The following is a 20466-nucleotide window of genomic DNA, read 5'->3' as shown; positions in this document are numbered from 1 at the left end:
GTGGATTTTCCATTAAAGTTACTTTAGAGTTTAAGTTAACGTGTACATGAAGTTACGCGATGGTGGAAAGTCAAAATTACAAAGAAGTTAGATATATATATTCTCTCTTTTGTGAATGGTGAACGTGCATATTTTATGACTCCACCATCACCCTTAATCATTTAGTTTAAATGGCTGTAAAACAAACTAAATCGATAAGAAAATAAGATGCGGCCCAGAGCAAATAATGGAGTTGTTGCTTTTTTTTAATAACTTTGTGTTATTACATTTGTATTTAGTGCTACTAACACTTTATTACAACGCAATATTGTTATGTTTGCTTGTTTGTTTTTGCTTAACGACCATTCAACCATTGTAAAATCTTCTCAGTTCATCCAGACAGTTTTTATAATATTTCTATTGGTGTTGAAACGATTAATCCGAATTGGAAAAATTGGAAAGTTTTGTCCTAATTTCCCGTTCTAAAAACGCGTCATTTAGTTATTGTTTGTTTGCTTTTCTATAAACATAACTTTCTGTTGTTTGCACAAGTGAAAAATAGATATGGAAATGAAATCTTGGATACAATACATAAGGGAAAACATGAAGATGGTCAACTTTGTAGAAATTACATTTATCTTCTAATAAAATAGATTTTTAGGCGATTTTAGAATCGAGATCAGAATATATAATTACACGGAGAGCGTTTTTTTTGGGGGGGAGCAATCGTCCCATGACTAGTTTCTACTTTGTTTAGGTAATTTAAGAGTAGGTGCATTGCTATTTTGAATATGTAAGTATTTTTCTCTAATTATAACATTAAGGTATGTGGGTGTTTTTGTTCAATTGTTAAATTTTAATATAGGGATGTTTTGTGTAACTGTTTAATTTTGGTATGTGGAGGATTTTGCTTAATTGTAAACTTTAGTATGTAGGTGATTTTGTTTGTAATATTTTGGTATATTGGTGTTTTATTTTTTAATTGTTAAATTTTGGTATGTGGGTATCTTGGTTTTATTATTAAAATTTAATATGTGGGTGTTTTCTTAATTGTTAAATTTTAATGTGTGTTTTCGTTTTAATTAATATGTGGATATTTCGTTTACATTTTAGTTTTATTATGTAGGTTTTGGTGTTTAATTATTAAATTTTTATATGTGGCTTTTTAATTGGTTTTGTTTAATTGTTAGAATTTTATATGTGTATGTTTTTGTTTAATTGCTAAATTTTAATATATGAGTGTTTGTTTAATTGTTAAAACTTTATATGTGGGTGCTTTTGTTTAATTGTTAAGTTTTGGTACGTGGATATTTTCTTAATTGTTGCATTTTTGGTATGTGGGTGTTTTTGTTTAACTGTTAGATTTTAGTATGTGAGTATTTTTGTTTAATTATTAAAATGAAATATGTGGGTTTAATTATTAAATTGAAATATGTGGGTTTAATTATAAAATTGAAATATTTGGCTTTAATTATAAAATTGAAATATGTGGGGGTTAATGATTCATTTTTAGATTTTGGTATGTTTTTGATTGCTTGAGATATTACTTGGGCCATTCTTTTTAAATTATTTAAATGTTGATTGTATTTGTTTCTTGCTGTATTACGATGCGCTTGATCGTGGATAGGGTCTGACTGAATTGACTTTGGCGTAAATATGTGCTCCGCTGAATCCCATTGAAGGTAATATCGCATTAACAAGTAAAACATATTAGAATCGATGCTTTACAATGAGCGAATAAAATCGGAAAATTTAGTGAAATGGAATATTTCATCGACCAATATTCGAACGTTCTTAGCAAAGCAAGACATTGTCTCGATTCATATCGCAATGAAAAAAGTCAGGATTCTTTGCAGAGAAAAGTATCGATTTAGTCCATTGTATTCTTCGCTGAACTCCGAACAACCTAAGCAATGCAGTATTTCTGACAGATACACAGGTCGTGAGACTTATTCCGTCGCCACCAAAATCAACAAGAATCTATGACATTTTTTTGTTGTTGACTACAGAATATTGTTAGTCAAGTGCAATTCTAGGAGGCTCAACCCATCAAGATTTACTGATAAGGTGTTAGTTTACTGCTAATCGCTTGAGGCGCCTCTACCCGGAAATATGGATGCGGTTGCGTAGGTATTTTTTGCAGGCCAGAGTGCTCCTCCTCGGTATACTGATTCTTCAACCCCCACTTTCTAAAACTAATGTCACATTTTCTCGCGATGAGAAATAAATCCATCAAGGTCTGCCACATGGTCACTTCTTTTATCGTATTAATATATTTCAGTGACCGGTACTTACTTTTTATTCGGGTCGGTGTAAAACGTTTTGTCCATTTAAAATTTTATTATGAAATGAAAAACTGTGCCTTTTGAAAAATCTTTACTCATGATGATAACGACCTTTGGTCTTTATAACTTGACTAGAAGACCGCCCGGCATTGCCCAGTCGTAAAATATGCTTAGATATGATTTTTTAATTAAAGCAGATTTCGTATTTATTTATTATATTATATTATATTGGACACAATACATAGTAATGATTTTAAAAGTTGTAAAAAACAGACTCGTGCGCTACCACCGAGAATCGAAACCAAAACCTTTAGCTTTCGATTTACTTTTTCCTTTGACGTTAATGCCTGATCTATGAAGACATGTTTGTTGCAAGGCTAAAAGTTAAAAAATGAACCAATACCTATTACGTTAAGCATGCATATTATTAATGCTGTCGTTCGATTTTCGTCTGGCAAATTCTACTTTTTTTTTTTAATTTTCTCACTTTTGCACCAAATTTTCCCCCGGCTAAAAGTCAAATATAAAGTTTTGAATGGATTCAAAAGCCCTATATTTTAAGTTCCATGTCTGCAGACCAAAAGCGGACTGAGGAGTTTGGTAGGCAAAATTATTTAAATGAATATATATACGCATACATGAATATATAAAGAAAGATGTGTTTACTATAAACTTTTTACGCAAATATTATGCAAGTATAAATCATGTAGAATATCTGCATGAATATAATTACACGTAATAGTTAACTAAAGATGATCATCCCATAAGAAAACCGAAAAATAGGGAATGAATTAAAATGAATGTTTAAAATGATATACAAATTAGCTAGATCTTTTGCAGATGAATGCAGTTCCACGGCCCATATATAACAAAGTTGCGACTCATATATAACAAAGTTGTGTTTCCTTTTTAAATAGAGTTTTAATATAAATATCAAACACAAAAGAAAACATTTTTCGGAGTATTAATTCCATGTTTACGAGCTAATAAATTCCTTGACTGTAAGATTATTTAGGTTTTAATGTGATGAAATATGAATCTAACTCCTTTTCAATCTCCTCTAGTGATATTAACCTAAGGCTCGCTAAATGGTTTCGTAATCCTTGAAATTATTGATAATCCGAGATAACTACATCAGAAAAATGAAGGGGCAAGATTTTCTGATAAAATTCTCCTAGGATATCTTTGGTCAGTTTGTTATAATTTTGGATTAGCATGTTTTAGGAAATGTATTAATTATTATTGGATGACATGATTGGGTAATCTCCAAAAATACCGTTAGGGCTTACAACATGGCCGCCAGAAGAGTCACGTGATCCGGTAGGTGTATCAGAATTTTAGGCGGAATTTTTGACACCCCCAACAAAAAACTGCGAATAAAATATATAAAACTCGTAATTTCTGTTTTTAAAGTGGGTTGTCAATTTTCTTTATGAAATATACTTCCAAAATAAACTATTACAGTCGTTTAAAACATAATAGAAGTATTATTTTTTTATTTTTTAAAAACAATGTTTACAAAATGTCTACGCACGTTCGTAGACATGATCACGTGACTCTTCTGGCGGCCATGTTGTAAGCCCTAACGGTATTTTTGGAGATTACCCATGATTGGTTTAATTTTGTTTTACGGCATCTCAAACTCTTTCCGATCATTTTGGTGAAATGTTTTATGCTTACAAATTCTTTATCTCTACAAATATTTATTCAGGGTGTTTGGTTTGGTTTGTTTGTTTTCTAATGGAAATGTTTTTTTTTCTGTTTTAGGTTTTGCTGAGCATGATTGAGTTTTACGAAGATAAATGAATAGGAGTTTGGTTTTACGGGAAATTATTCGAAAGATGTCATTCTATGTCAGATATGGTTTATACATGTAACAAAATTCGTACATTTAAAAAATAAATAGTTCCTCGGGTAATTTCCTTGTATTATGTTTGGTTTTGTCACCCCACCCCCACCCTGTTTCTATTTGTTAGATTTTGGGATTTTGCGTATCTTCTGTTATATGGAACTAGTGGAGGGAAAGCGGCTTTGCCCGGTCCTAAAATACGCTTAAATATGATATTTTAATTTGTCAAGATTTCGTATATATTATTATAGAGTTGCGATTTCAAAACTAAAAAAAAAATATTTGGGTGCCATCAGCTAGAATCGAAACCGAAAGCAAAACTGTAGCAGTCAAAGCTGGTGGCGTTACCACTGTACCAACGTGGCATGCATTTGAACTGATTAAAAATTAATTAACATGAATGTCCAAAATGTATAACATTCTTGCTTTTTTTTTTCAATTTTAACCCATTTTTGACCACTTAAAAACTATTTTAACCGGCTAAAGACCCATAAAAGAACGGTCTATAAAAAGCAATTAAATTGAGGTCCCATAGCGCTGCTCTGCGACTTTTAGTTTCAGAGAGATAGGGTTTGAAAATATGGAGACAGACATACATAGTAAGTTTTATAAATAAGATTTCTTTGTGGAATTTTAATGGTTTTCTTTCAATTCTATTTTTTCTATTGTGCTATATCTGTTACGTAACGGTCCTGGATATGACCTTAAACTATATCCGATGGTGAGGCCCCAGCTTGTGGGCTTTGGGGAGTGTGGAGCAAACCTTTAATTGCCATTGCTCCCAGGTCCACTCTGACCCGGAGTGGTAGTACCTATTAGGGTCCCAACTATGGGTTAAATAGAAACAACCTGAAAAAATATATATATTCTATTAAAAAATTGTTCTTTAAATAACCTGAAAAGGGTTGATATGCCGTAAAACAACCAACCAACCAACCAACTGTTACGTAACTCCAGCGTTTCATTTGTATTTTTTCTTGTTTGTGTCTGGATTAGGATCGTTGATGTGGCTTATCGTGACTGGATTTTGTCTTTACGCGTTTATATAGTTTCCATGCAGCAAAATTGTTTTTGAAGATCTTGACAATTTTCCGGGCATTTTCGAAAAGAGATGTTATGGGTGAAGTCTGTCTGGGAATTTGAATCTAACAAGAACCAGTGTATACACATGATAATAAAGTAAACAATATGTACATTGTGTCCCGGTTACAAAAATATTATTTATTCAGAACAAACTGCCCCTCTCAAAAACGTTTCAACATGAATAAGGTACAAACTGTTTTACTTTCCATCCAGTAAATACTCTCACTCACATCACAATACTGTTTTACATGCTTAACAACGATAATTCATTTTGGGGGTGGGTTGGATATTTTGTGACAGGTTTTCTACGTAAGAACCTTATGATGGTGTGACTTGGAGGTGGTTTGCCATGATTGTGTTACTCGCGTAACAGCAGGCTGAATGGATATTCTCGACAATTTTCCGGGCATTTTCGAAAATAGATGTTATGGGTGAAGTCTGTCTGGGAAGAATTTCAACTAGAAAGATATCGGAAAAACGAATTCCAACAGCAATCATCTGATTCATTCGAAATGAATGATGCTCAACAACGGCAACTAAAAAAAAGGGGAACGGTAAAACAAGTGCATTGCAGTCGGAGGAGATTACTAAAAATCACAGAATCCAAAAGATTAACTTTTTTTTTAAATTTCTGAATTATTCTTTCTGCTTACTATTCTTTTCTTAAACAACAAAAAGTTCTTGCTGTGAATGTCTTTTTAACTCTGCGTTAGTCGCATGTGGTGTTTTCTCACTCCTATTTTCCTTAAGTGCTTATAATTCCTAGTTGGCAACTTATTTCTTTTCCTCCCTCCTAGTACTCTCCTGACTCAGTGACAGTATATTACACGTGGTATGGCGCAGTTGCATCTCAGTTTTCCTTGGAGGTAGACGTCGCTTTGTCCTTTTGGAGTGTCAAGTCATCCCATTTGACTAACGTATGTATGGTTTTATGATTTATATATTTTTCTATTTTCCAGTAGGAATGAAAACTTGTAGATTTAAGTGCATATTATGTATAATTAGGCTACTCTGTATTATTTAATATGGAATTAATATTTTTTTGTATTTTCTTTAGTATTAGTTTTGATGGGATTATTATTTTATTTACAATTTATTACTCTTTCAGTCCTTTAACTATGAGCTTAGCTAATGTAATATGTTAATTTTTTATTAGTTTTAAAAGTTATTTTATTGTATTATTTTATATTGATATCAACAAGATATAAGTGATTCAAACTGTTCAACAGGGATTGTAGATATATGTTGAACTAGGAGGATGACTATATTTTACAAAATTATAACACTATAAAAATATTTTTATTGAGGTATATAAACACTCCATGGGACTAACAATGTTTGGAACCCCCGAGTGACTAACGCAGGGTTAGTAGGAATCAGATATTTGAGCTTAGTCAAATTCCTTCCAGTGAAATAACGATAGAGTCGATAAATACTAGCAAAGTCTCTTCGTTGAGAAATGCAATGGTGTTCTCGGAGGCACCTTCCAATATGTGATAACAATATTCCATATTATCGCTGAGCTGAACACCACCGTATTTTGCCAATTATGTAACTAGATATCTGATCGTATCTGTACCGCACCGAAGCGGCATTGACACTAGGTGGTTTGAACCTTTTTCCTCCCCAGGAGGCAATTTCATGTGATATCAAATTCACAAGCGGTCCTTATTCGTCAGGAAAGATAGTAACGTTAGTTTTATTTTTTTGCGGGGATGTGTTGTTGTCCTCCTACGTACGGCGGTTGGTATTCTTAAATGATTAGTTTTCTGGTACTGACCAGACTCAACGTTGGTTAACTTCAGTCATCTAACAAGAAGCAGTGTATACATATGATAATAAAGTAAATAATATGTACATTATGCCCCGGTTTAAAAAATATTATTTATTCAGAACAAACTGCCCCTCTCAAAAACATACCCACATGGATAAGGTACAAACTGTTTTACTTTCCATCCAGTAAGTACTCTCACTCGCATCACAATACTGTTTACATCCTTAACAGCGATAATTCATTTTACTGAACCGCTTATTTTATTTATAACCTCATACGTAATACATGAGGTCTCGAAAATAAATATTCGCTCCTCATCTATTTACTTACTGTATGTCTCTGGCCTATTTATTTGCGGACTCTTATCCTCATCTTCATAGTTGTTTTTTCACCAGAGTTTGGCCATATCATCCTTCAGGTATTCTTCGAGTAATTAACCGCGACATGATAAGAATGCTGAGTATTGTAACTGTATCCTCAGCAATTACTGCCTTCCACAGTTGTCGTCTCACCACGTTTTTAGCCAACTAATCCTCTGGCCTGCTTTGGGTAGGATAGAAACCTCTATCTTCAGACAAAGTTCACCTGGAACCGTACAGACTCAACGCTTTTATCTGCTGCGCCACGGGTTCCGAATCTCCTGAAGAAGGCCAGAGGATGAGTTGGCCGAAACGTGGTGAAAGAACAACAGCTATGAAGATGAGGATGACAGTCAGCAAATGAATAAAATATATACACAAATTACTCATCTCAAAGGATTCCAATAAAAATATTATATCTCAAGGTATAACCTTTGGCCAGCCGTGTACCGAAATTCCGCGCGAAAAAATATCACAGTTGGCAAGATGAATTTTCGTATTTCCTCAGAATTATACGTACTTTCATCTTGTCTTCCTTTTGCTCGAAAGCAAGAAGCTTCCATTTTCAATTAACATGGCCGCGTCAGAGTAAATTAAACTATTGTCCATTTAAGATTATTTTCTTCATATGATGACGTTTCCTTTATTAAACCTGGGACACACAGCTCCGTCGGCTCTCCTTCACCGGAATCGATAGGTACAAATTAATCCTTTATTGAACTGTCACAGATAAACATTCGATTAGAGCAGCGTCGTATTCGACTAGAATGAATCTGCATTTAACCTGCCTCTTGTTCTCGCGGAGGAGCTGCCCAAAAATCGAACAAAATTATAACGTTCTATTCGAACGCCGAAATATACCTTCATTCTCTCGCTGGCGAGATTTCAAGTGGGGAATGGGTTCTATTATTCGCGAAAATTACCAAAGTTTTCTTTTAGGAAATACTAGTATAATTCTTATATACGAATATAATTCATTGTATAATGAACGTTCTCGTGTTTGTTTGTGTGTGTAAGCTCAGATTAAGTTTTATTTTTTTTGTAGTAATCGAAGCACAGGAGGCGTAAAGCCACTTGATGGAAGGAGCTAACAAAGAATGAAAAATGATAACCGCAAAGACAGAAGATGGCAATTGATTTTAATCTTTTAAAAAGTCAAGGCTATAGGTAGGAGGAAAACAATCAGCAGGGGAAGAATTTCACACGCCAGCAGTTCTTGGAACGAAGCTACTTGGAAATTGTGTATTATAAGGAAGTATAAAAACAGCGAATTGATAGAAACAACTAGCCCAACCAGTCGACCGATCTGGCCAAACAAAAAGCTGGGAATAGATTTAATAATTATGAAAAACACATAGCATAATGATATTTATAGAAAAGACTGAGACTAGCAACATCACATCTGTACGAGAGAGAGAGAGAGAAGAAAGGGTGGAGATCAATCAAATTACAGATACGTTTCAGTGCCTTATCATAACCCTCAAATGGGACAGAGGTTCACTAGCTTTCATTCAGTCTTGAGAAGCAATGGACATACCATGTTAAGGTACTTGCACAACTTCCAACTACACTTTTCATGAATCGGCATTGTTTGATTCCAATGTCACGAAAAAGTCTAGTCTGAATGAAAACAACACTGAACAGATACAGCACTTGGAATTTCCAAATTGTCACCCATTTAGTATTGATCGGGCTCAACGTTGCTTAACTTCGGTGATCTGACAGGAATCTACGCGTCAACGTGATCATGCTATAATGGACAGATAGATGTACTTCTCTCCAGTCACGCGAACAAACGGCATACTAGGCGAAACCATCGCAAATTTTTAGATGGAAGAATAAAACAAAGAGCAGGTCAGACAAACCCCGTTGTCTAAAAAGATTTCGTAAAGGCATTTTTTTATTTTCATGAGATTTTTCTTGCTTCTCTTTTCTTCGCTGATTAATGTTTTCTTTTTGTTTCCTTTTTAACTCTTTAGCTCAAGACGTTTTAGTTCTTATTTCTTAACTCTATTGATTTAGACGTTGTTTCACGCGTATATTTATGCGAACAATGGCGAAGCATATTTTTATCTGTCAGTTTTCAACTCCTTCATATACGAGGTATTTCCAGACTTTTTCGTATGGGCACTTTTATTGATAGTAAAAATATGAACATTTAATCCTCTTCGAAGTAATCTCCTCCGACTGCAATGCACGTGTTGTACCGCTCCAACAACTTCTGGAAAGTCTCATCGAAGTCCTCTTGTGTGAGCGTGGCAATGCCCCTCGTTCACAGCCTCTTTTCAATTGTGTCATAACGACAGCCTCTACGGTTTTCCTTGAGCTTAGAAAATAACCAAAAGTCACAGGGAGCAAGGTCTCGGCTATAGGGAGGGTGTCGAACTGCTTTGATGTCTACCTTGGTCAAATCGTTTGTGACAAAGATGAAGTCCTGGACAAGTGCTTTCGCGCAAACCTTTCGCATCTTCAGTTCTTAGCGAATGCATGTGTGTACAGTTTCTACACTGACATCAAACTGTTCACTTATTGTCTCTATAGACACGCGACGGCTATTATTCACGCTGGTTGTTCTTTATACAACGTGTTTATTTCATGCGTGGTTTCAATTCTTTCATGTAGATATGAAAATTAATAAAACTTCGAGCGAAGTTGCCTATTAACGTGGTTTTATTTTAATATGCAAAACGAAGACAGTGTTTGCTAATATAACCAAGTAGATGACATTTAATCGAATAACTTTAGAAATATGTACATTTAATCGAATAACTTTAGAAATGAGTACATTTAATCGAACTAAAGAAAGAATTGATGGAAGGAGATAACGAACGTAAAAAGTATTATCACAAAGACAAGAGATTCCTATTGACTTTGGTCTTAAAAAGACAAAGATTATAAGCAGGAGGAAAACAGTCAGCAAGAGGGCAGTTCCACAAGTCAGTAGTTCTTGGAAGCATACTACTTGAATAAGCTGTATTATAATGGAGATCACTAAGCCTTCTTGTTCGAGATGTTCTTCACACCACGTGTTTATCTCATGCGTAATTTTTATTTCTTCATCCATCCAGCGCGGCGCAGCCGAGTTTGAACTCACTACACGAGCTTGTAGTGTAATTCAAATCTTCTCGGTAGCGTAATACTTGATGCTTCGCTAGGTCTATCAAGGGTATTTTTATCGTGACGCCATCACTAGATGGGTTGCCTACCACGGCTTTAGAAAGTCCCATCTACCCTCGAGAGAAGGACAGACCATGCCAGTTTCTCAACCTGGTATTTTACCTCGCGGTACATACAGCGCCTAGCCTTCCCAAATGGTCATGCATCTGATACTGGCCAGGCTCGACGTTGCTTAACTTCGGCGCAATCACGTTGACACACATTTCTTTATATAGATATGAACATAAGATTTCGAACGTAGTTACCTATTAACGTTGCTTTATTTGAATATACAAAACGCAGACAATGTTTGCTGATGTAACCAAGTATTAAGCGAAAAGGAAATAAGTTTAGAAATAATTACATTTTTCTGAGTTTTCTGAAATATTTGAAAAAAAATAATATTGATGAATTGAAATATTTAATTGCTAAATCGTTTTCAGATGTATTTTATATTCTTAATTTGTGTTGCGTTCAAAAGATTTCCAGTAATGGCTGCGTTCGTACCAATTCTTTTAATACGCATAAACATGGGCAGAAATTGTATATGTCTTGTATACAAATTCATTCACAGGTCATTACGTTCAGAGTTTTATCACCTACACGTTATATAATATATACATATACTAGCAGGTCGCTAGTCTTTGCCCGATCACAAAATACGTTTCAAGATATTTAAATGAATGAACATTTCGTATTCATTGCTATAGGATTAATTCTCTATCGATTATTAGACTGTACTCAATATAACGATTTCGGAAAGTAAGGAAAATGACTTGGGTGCCATCAGCTAGAATTGAAACCAAAACATAAAGCTTTCCAGCTTTGTCCGTTAGCGTATGACAAATCTGTGCATGTACAAATACGGCAAAAATACATTGTTTAACGTTTTAGAGTTCATCAGCGCATGCGCAGAACAAATGGGAATTGTCGACTTACGCTAGGTTAAAGTCAATGGGGTTTTTAAGGTATTTTACCGACTAAAAAACAAATGGAAAGTGTTCCATATGTCTAAATATTCTATATATCAAGCTTCAAATTTGCAGACCAACAATTCAGAGAGGAGTTTAGTAGATAATTTCTACACACAGGAAAATTCACTTATGCATAGTTTCTACATGATTGCGTAGAATTTAAGATGAAAACCTAGCACACGAATTTATTTATATTTATATATATATAATATATATATATATATATATATGACCTTGTCGGTGTGTGTATGTGTGCGAAAAGTTTCTACCAAACTCCTCTGAATATTTGGTCTATAGAGTTGAAATTTTATATATAGGGTATTTGGATCTGTACTACACATTCGATTTGACTTTTAGCCGGCAAAAATTTTTGCTAAGGAGTCAAAATTGAAAACAAAACAGTTGACCTTGACCAGGTAAATAATAGCATTAGCCCTGAAAAATTAAACAATATACCTCAAAATCGCTTATTTTTAAACTTATCGTGTCTATATATCGGTAGCTCAGACGGTAACGACGCTGGGTGGAGTGGTAAACGTTCTGGTTTCGATTCTAACTGATGGTATCTAAGTCATATTTATATAACTTGAAACATCACTATAATTGGATAATAATTTGTAGAGGATATTTCTTTATAATAAAAAAAAACTAGCGAGACGTGTAGTAATTCCACGGCGGACTCTTTCATATGTAATAAATTGATGTTGGCATTTTGTGGGTGTTAATCGCAAATGAAGACGCCCTGATATTGTTGTAGTTCGTTTGTAAAAACTGCAAAAAGTATTTATCTTGGCTAGCAGGGACGCCCAGTATAGCCCGGTCATAAAATACGCTTAAATATATTTAAATTCATGCAGATTTTGTATATATTTATTATAGAGTCAATTTTAAAGTTGAGATTTCAAAAATAAAAAATATATATATCCATATGTCGTGGGTGCATATGCTTGAATCGAAACCGAAACCAAAACTTAATTCTTGGTAATATTATTTATTACAAGAGATGGAAGGCCATAACAATTAAACGACAGTCACTCGGAAGAAAAAAGATGTAAGCCTGGCATATAAAATAATTAAATAGTTTTTTTTTTTCAAATTTTGTTTGAAAACTGCTAATACATGATTGTATCTCAAAACTTATATTTTGAGAATAAAAACATTTGTATATTTAACTTGGCATAAATATATTTCTATACTAGTAATTTACATACAGCTATGCTAGTAAACTAGCTAGCAGTGCGCCTGTAAAATACGCTTAAATATATTTTAATTCATGCAGATTTGTGTATTTATTATTATAGAGCCAATTCTGGTTATTACCCAATACTTGGGGATTTCAAATGTGTAAAAAAAAAAATTTTTTAAAATAAAAAAAAATAAAAAATAAAAACTTATCCTCGAGCGGCCTCCGGGCCTTAATTAGTGACTCCTATGTAAGAAACAAAAATAAGAAAACATCACATATATAAAAATTAATCGATTACAAAAAAATATTAGAGTCACTTCTACACTAATCTTTTCTATATATAAAAGATTTTCTATGTGTGTGTTCGTTCACTATCAACTCCGAAACGCCTGAGTCGAAGTTTTGTAAATTTCATACAAATGTACTTTATGTGTCTGGGAGTGTTCTAAGATTCTTCCATAAATATCAAAAATCGATAATCAAAAAAATTTGATTAAAGAAGAAACAGTTCGATTTTGACCAATTTTATTATACAGCCTAACGTCACAAGTGTATTTTAGAAGATTTATCACAGCACAAGCAGAAAAGCCCAGCGTATAAAAATCAACATCAGGTTCTTTGATAAAACAGTGGCGTGCTCGAAATGCGCGTTTCTGTTCAGAGCACAATTAAAACAGATTTGACTTTTGCATTTTAAACTTTAGTTGAAGCCATTATATGAAAATAATTATTATAAAATCAACAGTAGGTTCTCTACAGTCAATGTAGACTACAAGGTACTGTAGAATTAGTCACTTCATGGGTGCATGTGAAGCTTCCTCCCAGTACATCGTAGCGGGTCCCCGATTAGAGCAGGCAATGAATAGATTTGATTGAAAAATGGACAATTCCATCGATTTCGATGAAAATAAACGTATTACAGTGTGAAATATTCGTTGATCTTAATTTAATCCCGGGCAACGTAGGGTCTCCCTGCTAATCTATTGTAAACTCCGATAAAAAGAAAATTAAAGACGACATCGCAATATTCATGTTTCTAAAGATTCGATATTACAAAGATCCCTAGCGTAATGGATAAATTACCAGGCCACATTTAACTAAGCTACATTCTTCTGGAGGTTGAAGAGTTCAATCTTCAATGTAGGCGACACTCAAAAATAGAATTGGGAATCAAGAGTTCTACTCGATCATGGCTGATGGGACGAGAGCATGCTACCCCGTTGATTAAATAAAGGGTGCCGTTCGAAATTTCATACGGATTTCAGAGTTCGACAGAAAAGTTCCAGTGTTCGACAAGATATATCTTAAGGTCGGAGATTACATCGATCGAAACATTTGAAAATACCACTCAATATTAGAACCGTAATCCGAAGAATCCAAATAATAAATTATCAACCCGATTACGAATCGCACTTATTGTTATGTAAAAAGGGGCAGACGCCAGTAAGTAAAGGAGCTAACTAGATAAGTTTGAAAATGATATTTAGAAAAAGTTAGAATCGAACCCAGTAGACAGGTGTTAAAAAGATAGATATTTAATTTAGGAATACAGTCGATTGTTCATTCTTTTTGGAAATGACTGGATATTAAATATGTCAGTTAAAAGAATGAACAATACGAGTTTAGGAAAAATGATTAACAAAATCATTTTAAAATGCTACAATTCAATTTAGGAATTTTTGTTTATCAGAGGCGTGTAGATGCATGTGCAAAGCGCACGTGTAATTTGAAACGTGAAAGAATCACTGTTTGACCACACTTCTGACGTCATCAAGAAAGGAGATTCCTAATATATTGAGATGGGTTCAAGTCAGAGACGAGAGTCGGGAGAGCGACTTAGTGAGAGCTGATGCCCTTGAGAGGCGAAGGGGTGAAAAGGAGACTATGTAGTCATAAAGGCCTGAATCCCTGATGATCATCAATCATCCAGTTGGTATGAAGCATTTAATATTTGTAAACAGTTGTCTTTGTCGTCATTTGACCAAAAGGAAAAGGTAAATGTGTTTTGTCTCATCTTGTAAACGAACTTTGTATAACACCCTTTCAAGTATTATATGTCCCCCTCCGCCACCATTAATAATGTATCTCCTCCTCTAATGTAATAAAAACTTGCATCATATCTCTCAGCACCATATAATCTATATATATAAGTGAACGCGCGCGCGTGCGCGTGCGCGCGTGTGTGTGTACATTCCCCTACACAATAGCTGTCAATTTTTAGTCTACAGACTCGAAATTTGATATACAGGGTACCGAGATTTGGGAAAAACGATGTGATCGGTTTTTGGCCAGAAATTTGGCGATTAAGGGGTCAAAGTTCAACGATTTGACCTTTGAGAACTACCAAAATCCTCCAACAATTTTGGGTCTACGCACTTGAAATTTTAGATATAGGTTCTGTGGACATGGATCTAACTTGATTTGAGTCCAAAACAATAATTTTAAGGGGTCATAATAGGGGTCAAAGTTTTTTAAAAAATTGACCTCTGCAGTCTCTTCCAAATTACTCAGACAATTTCTCGTCTAAATATTTGAAATTTTACATAAAGGGTATTCAGAGATCGGGCAAGCTTTTTCATCAGTTTGGCTCGAAAATCTTTAGTTACCAATATATAAATGTATGTATGTGTTTGCATGTCTGGCTTAAACTTTCAATAGAGGCGACGGATTTTACCAAGATCAGTATCGTTTTAAAGTTCGATCTTTCATACGAAAATATCGAAAAATGTACTAAAAACATTTATATCTTCCCTTCAACTAGGCTCTTTTCTACAGGGGGGGTCACTTTTTTCGCCGATATTTTTTAAAGTTTTCCTCTGCTTTAAATTATCTAGCCTTACTGTTAAAAACTGTCGCTTCCGGTTTGGCGGTGGTCGTAACAGCATAAACGTTAGGTTTTACCCCGTTCTTTCCCTCCTTTGCTGTACGGGTTCGAGCCTGCCTTCCTACTACCACTTTTTTTTTTTTTTGCTCAACATACACATCCAAACACCCGGGCAACGCCGGGCGGAAATGCTAGTAATATGATAAAATATCGCCACAGTGGTCATCATGATGTAAACAGTATGTCACTATCCTCTATATTAAGTTTCTTCGATATGAACCCCCGACTATACATTATTTATGAAAACAAATAAAAACCTTTATAGTGAACTTGTCACAGCATGAAGATATATTCCAAAAATCATGAAGATGTAGTTGTCTTTAAGAAAAATCAAATATTACGATTTTCAGCGATTAAGTATTTTTAGCAGCTACTAACGAGTCTGCTTTTAGAGAGATTGTTAAGGGGAAGTTAACCCGGGATAAATTTCGAATGTATCAGGCAAGTCGTTAAAATTTTATTTTCTTAAGTAGAAAAAAAAAAAAAACCTACTTGGTCAAACTGATTTTTGGAATCTGCTATATTCGTTCTATCGTAAAGACTTATCTGCATTTTCTTAAAATTTTTATTACAGATGCAAATTTAAATAAGCATAATCAATCCGTTTCTCAAATTGAAATAGTCGCACAATTTTTCTAAAAGATACCAGTTCAGATTTTATTTCTGGAAGGAAAAGCATTAATTTTAAAATTGCACTGTACAAATAATACTGGGAACGTCTATGAAGCGCAAAAATCCGAAACGGAAATAAATTTAGCGTTATTAAAATAATCAAGCCACAAATTTTATACGAAGAGTGTTCCAAAATAATGTATTTTTTAATATTCCGCCCGAATGGATCAAATAGGATTACAAACTGCATTGTTATGACTGAATTTATTCAGGACCTGAAAGATTCATCTATTGCAGATATTAACCGTGTGAGACTAAGAAAGCAACCCTTGTCGTGGACGTGCGTCAGAAGCAGAAATGTGTGATTGTAATTTATGCATAAAAAATTAAACTGATCAACATTCACCGGCGCTCGTGGAACGTTTACAAAGCCGATGTAGTTGATGTCAGCACAGTTAGGAGATGGGTTCGTTGAGTGGCGAAAGAGATGCGAGGGACTAAATTTGTACTCTGGGCTTCTTCCGGGCGATAATTCAAAAGACTGGCTTAAAGTGCACTGAGAATGGTGGTGCCCATATAGAAAAAAAAATCAGGAGCACAAAAAAATCGCTTGTTTTAATGGGGGCACTCAAGTCTTCGTAGCTCTTCAACTTTTTAGCTGAAAATGGTGGGAAGCTTTACTTTTGGAAGGAGCCTCGCACCACTTCCTATGACGCTTGAAGTCGTCCGCAATTATAAGATTTCTTTTAGTATTAAGGATTTAACGTTAAGATCAGAAGCAAATAACGAATTTTTTTTAAATGCGATGAAAATTTTAGACTAGGACGAGCAGGGAGACCCGATGTTGCCCGGAATTGAATGATCAACGGAAATTTCCCACTCCTATATTTTTATTGTCATCAAAGTCGACCATATTTCAATCAGATTGATTTCCTGCTCTAATTGGGGACCCATCGCGATGCACCGGAAATAGGCTTAATAACCAACCCTACTTGCAGTGGCAGTCAATACATTGTAGTGAACATTGCACTGTAGAGAACTTACTGTCGATTTTATAAAATGATTATTATACATAAAAAGCCTGAATGCCTGGGGTGTGTGTGTGTTGGGGGAGGGAGAAAAATTGGTAGTAGGTAGGCAAGCTCGGACACTTATCGCGAAAAAAAAAAAAAAAAAAAAAAAAAAAAAAAAAAAAAAAAGTGATGTCTGCTGTTACGTTCATCGCAAAACCGGAAGTGGCGAAGTTTTAAATTAAGGCTAGTCAATCGAAAAGAGATGACTTTCGAAAATATCGGCAAGAAAAAAAAAGCGATCCCTCCTTGTAGAAAAGTGCCCAATTGAGGGTTAAGGGATTAATGTTTTTAGCCAATTGTTCGATATTTGTCGTCCGAAGGGTCGAACTTCGGAAGAGATACCGATCCGTCGCCTCTGTCGAAAGTTTTAGACATAAACATACATTTAAACAGACAGGTGAGATATTATAGATAGCTTGAATTAAAGTTCAAAATGCAAAAGTCAAGTATAATGCTTCAATTGTGCTCTAAACAGAAACATTCATTTCGAACGCGACCCTGTTACAAAGAACCTATTGAGGATTTTGTTAGGTCGAAAGGCCTGGCATATAAAAAATGCACTTGTGGCGATTTGTCTTGATGTTTGAGTCTGCTGAAAACATCACATTTAAAATTGTCACTGAAGAATAGTTTCTTGGTATTAAGACATCGTTTTTCCATTATATAATACGCTATGATCTTCAGTGGCCGCCATCTTTAAACTTCAGAAATAGCGACCAATAAAAAGCTAATTACTAATCCATTGTAAACACCGATGTATTAACACCAGGAAAACTATTTGTCGGCGAGTTTTTAATGTGATTCGTTTTTAATAGACCGGAAAACCTACAGAAGTCGACATTCTAAAAAAAAAAATTTAATCAAAGGCAAGGGAGGTTATTATTTCTTACCTACTGGGGTAAGTGTTGTCTTTAAGCTTATTTTAAAGAGTTTAATTACTTCTAAACAAATCGTGGTAGAACGAAAAATCGAAATCCATTAAAATTATTTAGACCATCAAGACTCGCCCCAAAATCGAAAATTAAACAATACATGCTAAACATTATCGCCAGAGTTGTTGCATCCATTAGATGTCTACCAATATTGTCCATTTTTTTTTTTTTTTTTTTTTTGATTAATTAGGGTACAAACGGCTATAACCAACCGTCGTTTTTATCGTTCTAAAACTTGTATCCAAGTAAATAAACACTAAGATTTACCGTGTTAAGTTTAGATTTGTTCTTTGAACAAAAAAGTTGGTATTTATGCAAATAATGTACCATGCTGAAATAACCGTATTTAGAAATTCATTCTTAATATGGGGAGAGGATGTTCTGTAACAATTCTATACTTTCACCTACCAATTTAAAAATTGGCTGTAAAAAAAAAAAAAAAAAAAAAAAAAGGTTCCTTCTCTGCATAAGCGCGAAAATTTCAATCACGTATACAATTTTATGCCGCCATTTAGCAGTTCCGAATTTTACCGAAATATACAAATGAGAAAAAAGACGCTGTTACTTGTGAGATTCTAGCATTTAGAAAAGATAAAGTTCCGAATTTCACGTAATATATTTAAGAGATAAAGTTTAGAATAAAGTTAGGGTGTAAAAGTATCAAAATCTATGATATAAATCACACCAGTGTTTAAATGTATGTATGTATGTATGTTTGTAGCTCTGCCTAAAACTAACAAAGGCGACGGATTTTTACAAGATCGGTATCATTGAGGATCGACCCTTCGGACGACAAATATCGAAAAATTGCCTAAAAACATTAATTCCTTCCTCAACTGGACACTTTTCTACAGGAAGGGGTCGCTTTTTTCGATATTTTCGAAAGTCATCCCCTATTTTCGATTGACTAGCCTTAATTTAAACTTTCGCCACTACCGATTTGGCGATGGGCGCAACAGCAAAGACGTCACGTTTTTTCACGTTCCTTTCCTTGTTAATGGTACGAGTTCGAACCTGCCTGTTTACTACCACAGTTTGCTTAAGACCTCAAAGCACCCGGGCAACGCCGGGCACACGGGCTAGTACAAAATAAAACTTATATTTCGTAAAGCAAATACATTCAATCTCCAGTGATTGAGAGAACATGCTGAATATTTGAGTACACATTTTTAAAACATCAAGTTGCAATATTTTTGTGAATTTGCAAGGTTATCAAATTCTACAAACTCGCGAGATGTGATTGTATTATGGGAAATAGTATTTACTAAATGCCTCAAATTCAAGTTTACACCGAACAACCCTCTCTTCCATTTGGATTGAGAGATTAAACTTTACACTGTTAGATATCGATCTACTTGTATCGAATACAAGACCACCTCCATAATTGTCAAACATTCAAAATATATAGGGTCACTATATCATACAAATGAATCCAGCGACCCTTCTCTTGTAGCGGCCCTAGGGTTTCAGATTAAGATTTGCGGAACACTGAAATAGCCGAAGCAGTTTAGAATTTGTAAGTCGCTGGAAAAAAAAAAAAAAAAAAAAAAAAAAAAAAAAAAATCAAACGATACGAAAGCATAAGATTTCAAAACGCAAATTTTATCGACATGGTTATTCTCCAAAAGAATTTAAAAATTTAATTAAACTAATAAAGGCAGTGATTAATTAATCCTAATTTCACATCGGGTAAAAAAATGAAAGGTACCCAACTATAGAATTCGCAGTAAATATTTGGGAGTCCCCCCCCCCCAAAAAAAAAAAGCCAGCCATTAATGTCTGGTCTTCAGTAATTGTGCCTTTACCAAATTGAAACCGAAATGAGTTGTCGGAATGAGGGTTAAAACTGCCAATACTCTAGAAAAATCAAATTTAATTTTCAGTGAATGTGAGACAAACGCTGCATAGGCACTTTATCAGAAACAGGTATTCTTAAGAGAAACAAACATTACTCAAGGCAAGATTTATTCTACTTATCTCGAAGAGGTCTGTTAACTTATTTTAAAGCGTTTATTTACTTTGGAACGTCCATTAGTTCCAAGTGAGAATGAAAAATATTTTAAAATTTCGGTTTTATTGTAGCCATTTGTATCCTCAATAAACATGAAATCGAAAGTTAAATACTGGTGGAATTACATTTCCGAACGAGTAATGACATCGTTTTTTTTATGAGCATTAATTTTTATGAACGGTTGAAGGTTAAAACGGTTTTAACGAAACCGTTTTGTCTTCACTCGTTTCAAGAATAAACAAACTCGAAAACTTAACTTACCTAAACAGGCGAAATGTAATTTCGATAGACTTTGGTAACATTTGTCAC

This window comes from Euprymna scolopes, chromosome 16 (assembly GCF_053919585.1).
Source record: "Euprymna scolopes isolate OS-2025 chromosome 16, ASM5391958v1, whole genome shotgun sequence".
Classification (NCBI taxonomy): domain Eukaryota; kingdom Metazoa; phylum Mollusca; class Cephalopoda; order Sepiida; family Sepiolidae; genus Euprymna; species Euprymna scolopes.
Note: the sequence above shows the minus strand (reverse complement) of the source record.